Source organism: Peromyscus maniculatus, chromosome 2 (assembly GCF_049852395.1).
Source record: "Peromyscus maniculatus bairdii isolate BWxNUB_F1_BW_parent chromosome 2, HU_Pman_BW_mat_3.1, whole genome shotgun sequence".
In the NCBI taxonomy this organism is placed as follows: Eukaryota; Metazoa; Chordata; class Mammalia; order Rodentia; family Cricetidae; genus Peromyscus; species Peromyscus maniculatus.
Genome location: NC_134853.1, coordinates 68,943,266 through 68,951,386, shown reverse-complemented (window position 1 = coordinate 68,951,386; position 8,121 = coordinate 68,943,266).

Below are 8,121 nucleotides of genomic sequence, written 5' to 3'. Positions count from 1 at the left end.
TACGCAACAGATAGGTATATTCTGTTGTAGCCTTCATAAATCCCTCCACTGGAGAAAGGGATTAGACATGGCTTACCATCCTGAGTTGTAAAATAAGACCCACAGATTGCATTTCCTCTAGACCCTCCTACCCTCCCAAGAATAAATTAAAATATAAACAGCAGATTTTAAAATCCAGGATTAGTTCATTATTCTACTTCAGACACATAAAGAGAAGGAATGCATCCTTACTCTCCTTTGGGCTAAGAGTTTCCTCAGCCAAGTCTCGCCATCCGCGCTTCCCCTGTTGGCAGGGACTGGGTCATCATTTCCATGTTACACGTCTCTTGACCTATTAGAGGCTGTGGTGATAATGGTCCAGTCAGAATGAAGGGACCCAACAGCGCCTGCGCTGTGACATGAGCATCTAATTTGAGCCAGCTGAGCCCCTGTCTGCTCTCAGGATTCCTTAAGGACTTTGCAGGAAGGGATAGAGAAACTGGTTGGATCCTTGTTCTTTGAAAACTCAGTGTGGTGTGGAAGAGAAAGGTTGCAGCTCAGGGCTGGGTGCTTGTCTAGTGAGGCCCTGGGTCCTTTCTCCAACAGGATCAGGAGTTCATGACCAGCCTGGGCCAAATGAGGTCTGGTCTCAAAGAACAAACCAAAAGTCAGTGTGATGTAATGGGTAGGGATAGAATCGGGCCGTGTCTGAGCCTCAGTTGAGGTCTCATCTGTGAACCCATCATTAGTAAAAGCTGCTGAGTATGGTGACGGTTGGTGATAATAAGGGTGAGGCATCCACTGAATGTTCAAGAAATACCAGTTCAATGAGAAAGCAAGACTAAAGTACAGGCAGGCTGTGTGTCTATAGCCTCACTGCTGGAAGCCAAGGCAGGGGGATCACGACTTCAAGGACTTCAAGGGAAGGCTGGGCTACACAGTGACAGCTTAGAAAGAAAGAAAAAGAGGAAGGAGGGAAGGAAAGGAGGGAAGGGAGGGAGGGAGGAGGGAGGGAGGGAGCGAGGGAGGGAGGGAGGGAGGGAGGGAGGGAAGGAAGGAAGGAAGGAAGGAAGGAAGGGTAAAAAAAAAAAACCCACCAAAACTCTAAATATGAACCAAAAAGAGCAAAAGTAAAGCAAAAACAAACGTCAGTTACTGTGGGAAGTGACAATTTTGTTTTCTCTGGGTGTCTTATGTCAACATCTGTTGAGTAAGAAGGGCTGGAGTTGGTGTTCAAAGGGCTGTCTTATGGTAGGGCAAACCATAGCTTCCCACTGCTGTAGCCACGCCCTTCCTGAGGCCTTGTCCAGGATTTGCTACTGAGCCAGGCCAGTCCGGCAACGTCCCTGGTAAGATACTTGTGTGTAGGAGTGTGTGTTCAGGAAGACACAGACACAGGAAGGAGCAAATTCTAGAGATTTCCTACAGATCCGGCTCCTGGCCCCGAATCCTGGTCACTGCTTGCCTCCTGAGTGTGCCCTTTCCAGCTGATATTTCAAGCCCCCATGATTGTTTGGAGGTTATTCATCCAATGAATGACATGGGGGAGATTTTGGAACTTCCCTCACACTAGTTGAAGAGATGCTACCAAAAGAACCCTCAGTGAATCCCTGAAGGGCAGAACTAGGAACAGTGGACAGAAGGTATATGGAAGCCTTACTCTTGAGGAAAAGATGTTCTGTTAGTTATGCCACAATGCAAAGGGCTAGAAAGCTTACTGTCCTGGGAGTATTCAACTGTAGGCTGAACTTCTGTCTACTGGGATGGAGCAGAGGCCCCCAGCCTAGAGGCCAACGGTTCAATTTAATGTGCCTCACTAGCCCCATTCTGCTGCTGTTAATGAATGATTTATCAATTATTGCTTAATCATCAGGCCACTAATTGATAAACTGCTGGTTACAGCTTCTTGGAGGATGTCTTCATTTTTTTTTTTATGTTGTTGTGACCAGATATCTGACATCAACAAGGGAGGAAAGATTTGGAGGGGTAAATAGTTTGAAAGGATATAGTTCATAATGGCAGAGAAGACATAATGGAGTTCATGGCTGTGGTAATGTAGAACTGGGTCTCCTCGTGCTTCATATCTTTGAGGAGTAGGAAGCAAAGAACGTAGGCTATGTGAGCCCAGGCTTGTGCCTCATTCCCTCCAGATAGGCCCCATCTCCTGAAGGTTCCAGAGCCTCCCAAACAGCATCACCATCTGGAGATCAGGAGTTCAAACACATGAGCCTGTGGAGAACATTTCAAACCGTTTACAGAGGCTCTGTCTGCCCTTTTCTAACTTCTCCCTGAAGAGAATGCCCATTGGAAGGCGGAGGATGAGACAGAATACTCATGACTCACCTACTTCAGCCTGGTTTTCCATAGTGTCAATTTTCCCCCTCAATTTCTAGGGGTGGTGGTGGTGGTGGTGGTGGTGGTGGTGATGGTGGTGGTGATGGTGGTGGTGGCGGTGTGTGTATATACATATACACAGTGGAGATCCCCTCATTAATGTGCTGTTGACTGCTATCATATCTTCGTTTTCCCTCCACGATCCCAGGCTTTCTTCTTCCTTCAGCTCTGCCCAGCTGTCTGTTAACCCAGCAAGTCTGCACCCGACATTGTCTTTTCAGAATTCCAGCAGCAGTATCATGACAGCTGTTAACCTCACAGCCCTCAGATGTGCTTGAGTTGAATTTCTGTGCGTTCTTCCTTCCAGTGTAAGAAAAGGATCCTTTCAAAGGAAACATACAATTTTTCAACACATGAGTCTGTCGGCCTCTTCCCGTACAAACCTTATTCTTAGTGCCTGTCAAATGCTGGCCCGTAGGTTCCTGTACTAACAGAGAACTATATCTAGTCAACCAAAATAGACTTTCTTCAACAGCACCAAGGCATCTGAACCCATCCTTATTCTGTGGACGGATTAGCCAGGCATTCTGTCTTTTGGTTCTTAGGACAGCACTGAAGGGCGAGGTGAGTGGAGAGCAGTTACCCCCCTCCCCCCATTATGAAGGTTAGCAGACAGGGAGCAGAGAGGCGAGGTTGTGTTTCCAGAGAAGGGATGGTTAGCATCTAAAGAAGCCTGAAGAGGGTTAATGAGGCCAGGGTAGAGAAGCTTTATTCATTCATGAGACTCACCAAAGCAAGTGTAGTGCTGCTCGCAGGGGCTGCAGAAGTGGAGCACGCACTGTGAAGGCAAGAGGTAGACAGCGAGCTATGACGGTGTGGCAAACTCAGTACCAGAAATGTGGGCCCCAGTAGAGAGCCAGGTACTTGAAATCTGTGATAGCCAGGGAAGTGGGCAGCTCTGGATCAGCCAGGCAGGCTGTCTTGTAAAGTTCTGGCAGAGGACCTATGGATGCTACTTAGGACTGGCGGGTAAGTGGACCAAACCTTAAGATGAATACAATTCTATCTAACTGTTTCTTCAGCTGGTTCCAGTTGCTTCACCAAGGAATTTCTCCATCCCCTGCCTTGACAGTTCCAAAGCAGGCTAATATATTTGTTCTTCTTCTGCCCCACTGCTCTTACTGAAGCTTCAGGCTGTAGCAGCCTGCTCTCATCTTCTCTTTCTTCCTTCCTTTCCTTTCTTCTTTCTTTCTTCCTTTCTTTCTTCCTTTCTTTCTTTCTTTCTTTCTTTCTTTCTTTCTTTCTTTCTTTCTTTCTTTCTTCCTTCCTTCCTTCCTTCCTTCCTTCCTTCCTTTCTTTCTTTCCTTCTTTTTTTTTTTTTCGAGACAGGCTTTCTCTGTGCAGCTCCGGCTGTCCTGGAACTTGCTCTGTGGACCAGGGTGACCTCAAACTCACAGAGATTCACCTGCCTCTGCCTCCCAAGTGCTAGGATCAAAGGCATGCGCCACCACCACCCCTGGGTCAGATGCTATCTCCTTTTGGAAATTTTGTAAGCGAAGTGCGGTGATGCATACCTATATTCTTAGCACTTGGGGGAAGAAAGCAGAAGCACGTGGAGTTCAAGGCTAGCCTCAGCTATGTAGTGAGTTTAAAGCTAACCTGGGCTACACGAGACTATGTCTTAGCCCACTGTGGCCCACAAATCTTCAAATCTTTATGAATCCCCGTAGCAGGAGAAAGGAAAACCCTCTCTCTCTCTCTTTTTTTTTTTTCCTGTACTTAATCAAAGGCCTATTGAGTGGTCCCATGTCACAGGCTTATTTCTGCATTCTGACTAGGAGGAAGTGAGGGCAGGAGGCTCTCGTCTCCCCGAAGCGCTCAGCACTAAGGCATGTTGCTCTGTTTGCTGAAAGAAATCAAATTAAGAACAAGAAGAGGGAACACATCCATCTCCAAAGTCGGGCGTTTCTTTGGTCCTCTTGAGGCAGGGTGGAAATAAGTGCAATAAGTCTGGCTGCAAAATGAGATGTTAATTATGTCCTCTGTGTCCTTATTTACCTGTGTCTTAGTTAGGGTTTCTATTGCTGTGAGAAAACACCAGGACCAAAAAGGAGGTTGGGGAGAAAAGGGTTTATTTGACTTACACTTCCATATTGCTGTTCTTCATCAAAGGAAGTCAGGACAGGAACTCAAACAGGGCAGGAACCTGGAGGCAGGGGCTGATACAGAGGCCATGGAGAACTACTTACTGGCCTGCTTCCCCTGCCTTGCTCAGCCTGCCTTCTTACAGGACCCAGGACCACCAGCCCAGGGATGGCACCACGCACAATGGGTAGGGCCCTCCCCACATTGATCACTAATTGAGAAAATACCTCACAGCCGGATCTCATGGACACATTTCCTGAACTGAGGCTCCTTCCTCTCTAATAACTCTAGCTTGTGTCAAGTTGACACAAAACTAGCCAGTGCTCCTAGTGAAGTCTTACTAACTAACTCTTGTAGTTCACTCATCTGAGATCGTCTCCATCATGCCTTTCCAGGGTCTGGCTTGCCCACCTTGCTGTCTTGTTTACACCTAATCTTCCACTCTTCCGGTCTGAGTTATGGCCTATCTCCCTGGACACAGCCCGAGTCTCCAATGATGCTGTTCCTTAGGTTCTGACTCGTGTGTGCAACCCTTCTACACAGCCTAAGAGGAGCCGAGGAGGCTGTGCCAAGAGCACCCGAGGCCTGAGCTCTCAGCAAAGGTTTTGCTTTCCACCCTGGCTCTCTTGATAGTGAAACCCACTAGGCTGAGAGAGCAAGGATCTCTAGTACCTCCGGCTGCCTGTCTGGTTCCGGGGAAAAGAGTACATTTGGAATATGTGGTCCTTTAAAACTCGCAAGCATCTGAACACTGCCCTCCTTCCCCAGGTCAACCAGGAGTCCTGCATAGTTCTGGGTGGCCAGAAAAGCTTTAGGGGCAGAGTTTTCCCTGGATCTTGGAAGCTGCCCTGGCTGGTGCAGAGCATGTACCAGCCAGCACAGAGGGCCTAGGAGGTAGGAGGGACCAAAGGCTAGCTCCCTAAACAGGCTTTGGTGAAAGCAGCCAGGACAAAACCCAGCTCCAAAGCTTAATTAAAAAGAGTGCTTAATCCCTCCCCCAACAAATGCAAATCACCCACAAAGGAGAACAGGAACCCCAGTGGCCAGGAAGACCCACTGCCTTAAACACAAGTGCTTTGGCTTTGGCGGTGCCCTGTGCCGGGCAGCTCAGCTATGATCTGATACAATGACTATTGTCAGAGAAGGCTGTTTTTCCATGTTTTTGTATCCTTTTCTTCGAATTTTCTTTTACTACCTAATTTCATGCATCAGAGGTCAAAAGACAAAAGGTTGGGCTCGGTTTAGAGGAGGCGAACTCCCCAGCACCAGGAACGTGTGTCCAGAGGAGTGCTCTGAGGTCCTGCCTTGAAGGCGCTGGCAGGTTTTCATCCTTGCCTAACTCTTTTGTCGCTTCACGGGGTACATGAGTCTGTGTTCCAATGGCATATGAAATGAGATGCCAAACTAGGAAAAACCGGTTCCCCTTTAAGTTCACCAAAATGTGTCCCTCTCCCATTCTTTTTGTATAAGAATTTGTACGTAAAAATAAAAACCCATCTGAGCCCTAAGCCCATATGTGTAGAGAGCTAAATATAAACATGTGTATGTATATGGAGATAAGTTTATATAGTAGATAGGAATGTGTATTGTCAATATAAAAGTTGAGTGTGTGTTGCTTGGTTATTTTTTTTCCCTGGGGGAATTTATAAAGATTTCTCCAGAAAATTGCCAGCACCTATTCTAAAACTCGTTCGAATGGAAGTTATGGCAGGATTTTAGCACAAATAACTTGGCGTGATTACGTTAGAAGGAATTTTCTTCCTTGCACCTCAAGTCTTTTCAGTGTCCCATCTTGGTTTCTTGGGTCTAGTGGGCTGCTAGGGTTTCCTTGTGTGATGAGTAGACCCCTGGGTGTTCATAAAGAGAATACCACACCATGATTTTTCAAATAGATATATATTTTTTCGATTTCTTCTATGTTTACAAGCTCCTCAAACTAACCACATATTCCAAATGGCTTCCAGCTGGCTGAAAATTTATTTGGAGAGATCTTTAGTTTTCTTCCTTTTAGATAATTGTTTTAGGTTTAAATAATGTAGGGAGGTCTGGCTCCCGCCTCCACTACAAAGCGAAGTTGAACATTTTGGAAGTGTCCCTGTGACCGTGGGGCTGGGTCCAGGGCTCATCTCACAGACCTTTTGAACCCCAGCTTTACTTCTGTTTTCCATCTTACTCTAGGCTGAGTTCTGGAAGCCTGCTATCAGCAAATTGCTGTTTAAGTTGCCAAAAGCGGGTATCCACTGAAAACCGGAAAGACTTTTAGAACACTGTTTTATTTCAGGCATATCTTCAAGCCCAGACCTTATCCCCCCCCCCAGCACAATGTTCCGACCACCCCCATAAGGTATTTGCCCACAAGAAAAAAAAAAATCAGCCCACAGCTCGCCCTGAAACATTGCAGATTCCCACTTCAGGCTTCAGGAATGCGCTGCTTCCTGCTGTCATCCCTGCCATAGTTCCTAAGTTATTCCAGGGAAACAGAATCAAGTAAGTGAGAACGTTAAAGGGCCTACTTGGGGCGAGCTTCACTTCCATTTAGCATTATTATCGGCATTAAAAAGCAAAAGAATGGTTTAGCCTGGTGTTTTCACTTCACTCCAAACTGCCTGTGAAGTGGGTACCTTTATATTCCAATGCTTCATGGATTCAAATTACATCACATTAATTTTTTATTAGTTTAAAACACATTGAATAAATGTAAGTCTGGGCTGGTGTATGAATATTTAAAGCTCACATGCAACACGAAGAAAGAAGAAAAAACGAGCAGAGAGAGCAAAAGGCTCATCTACAAACACTGACAGAAATAAAAAAACAACGTTCTTTAGAAAAATATGATTTGTTACTGACAGTTCTGGTATGGCTACTTTTCAAAGAAAAATTACAAAGAAACCAACGGATTCACAGTTGTTTTCAATCAGAATCCCTGCAAATCTTTCAACGCCTCGCTTTGGATTCTTAGGTTATATACTGGGACGTGCTGCCAAATTTTAAATACAGTTGATGGTTTTCCATATTCATATATTGCAAGTGGAACTCTAGGAGAGTAGATTTAATCTTAGAATTCTCCAAGAGTTGTCGTCACATCGGGTCTCTGTGCATATAGACTTGCCGCCTGTCATGTGTTCCTGGGCACTGGAAACCAGTCGTGAAACTGAATTGAGCTATTAGATTTGAGTTGAAATGAACCCATCCAAACGACCCTGGTCTGCACCCTTTGAGGCTTCTCTCAATACTTTTTCATTAAAACAAGAAAAGCAGTAAAGAAAAACAATCGCGATAACCCACCATCAAGCATCAGTTCCCCGGAGCACACTATTCCGCACTACCGGAGTATTTCCAGTGGCTGGTACATGGTACCCCAGCGAACCAGCAGCCAGAGCTCCAGAGCTCGAAGCCCCCTAGAAGCAGAAGAAGTTAACAGCAGCAGAAATGGGTGTTTTGACACAAGCCAGCTCTAAAAACCCCGCCGAGGCAAGTGACCAATGTCGTGTCCTTTTTGCACCTTGCGCCCCAAGAAGTGAAGGTGGAGGGCGACCCCATCCATCTAGGCACAGTCCCTAGGCAAGCTCCAAGCTTAATGCAGTGGCCCTACTGGTCCTGACTCCGTGTCCACTTTCCCTGTAGCCAGAGTCTGTGCCTGGCACACGGCGCAGGGCGGGGCTG